This window comes from Aptenodytes forsteri, unplaced genomic scaffold (genome assembly GCF_000699145.1).
Source record: "Aptenodytes forsteri isolate BGI_AS27 unplaced genomic scaffold, ASM69914v1 Scaffold103, whole genome shotgun sequence".
NCBI classification, from domain to species: domain Eukaryota; kingdom Metazoa; phylum Chordata; class Aves; order Sphenisciformes; family Spheniscidae; genus Aptenodytes; species Aptenodytes forsteri.
The window spans coordinates 5,562,606-5,563,935 of NW_008796051.1; positions in this window are offsets into that span (position 1 = coordinate 5,562,606).

The window sequence follows — 1,330 nt, forward strand, 5'->3', positions numbered from 1 at the left end:
CCCTTGACCTGCTGGCCACGCTGCTTGTGATGCAGCCCAGGATACGATTGGCCTTCTGGGCTGTGATCGCACATTGCTGGCTCCTGTCCAGCTTTTCATCCACCAGTACCCCCAAGTGCTTCTCAGCAGGGCTGCTCTCAATCCTTTCATCCCCCAGCCTGTATTGATACCGGGGGTTGCCCCAACCCAGGTGCAGGACCTTGCACTTGGCCTTGTTGAACCTCATGAGGTTCACACGGGCCCACTTCTCGATCTTGTCCAGGTCCCTCTGGATGGCATCCTGTCCCTCAGGTGTGTCAACCACACCACTCAGCTTGGTGTCGTCTGCGAACTCGCTGAGGATGCACTCAATCCCACTGTCTATGTCATTGATGAAGATATTAAACAGTACCGGTCCCAATACGGACTCCTGAGGGACACCACTCATCACTGATCTCCATCCGGACATTGAGCCGTTGACCACTACCCTCTGGATGCGACCATCTAACCAATTCCTTATCCACCGAATATCAGGTTCCCTCTAATGGCTCCTTGTATGCTTCTCATTGCTGTTTTATGGCCTTATCTGAATTTCCAAAGTAATTAAGAAAAGGTTCAAACTGTTGTTAGATAATTCCACTTTTTGATGTAGGCATCATAAGGACAGCTAAGACCTTCTGAGAGATGTTGAAGCTGGGATGAAAGAATGGGAGGACCTGGGACAAAGGATTCCTCCTACTCATGGGGTCCCACTTGCGGGAGAGGAATTCAGTCAGATGGGCCTTTCTGCTGAGTCACTTACAAGTGATACCCAGTTTCTACCCATAAATTACTATTAAAAAATAGTAGCAAGAAAACATGGGAAGTTTTATCCCAGAAGTCTCCATAAGGCCAATTAGGGATTTTCTTACTAATTGTTTGCAGAAAGCATTCTGAGATGCGACAATAAAACTCTACCATAGAACCTTACTCTGCAGTGCTTACTGTTTAAATAGACAGAAATGCAGAGGAAGGGTAGGAGAAAGACTTGCAGTGAAACCTGAAGTAGTTGCATTGTTCCCTTCTAGCATTTAAGGCTGCTCTGTTAGTGCTCAGCTCCTTGCACTTAGTTTCCAGCAGAATAAGAACCTCACAGGCACATACAAACCCAGATGTATGCTATGTCTCAGCATAAGCTGGAGGTCTCCAGTACTTCATTTTAGTTCCAGAAGATTCTACAGTGCACTCACTGCTCTTCTTATAAATGAAAGGAAATTTGATAAACAAACAAAGGACATTTTGACTTCACTGTACATTCTTACTTGTTCTCTCGGGCACTTATTCAAAGTGCCTGTCCATTTTCAATGGATTT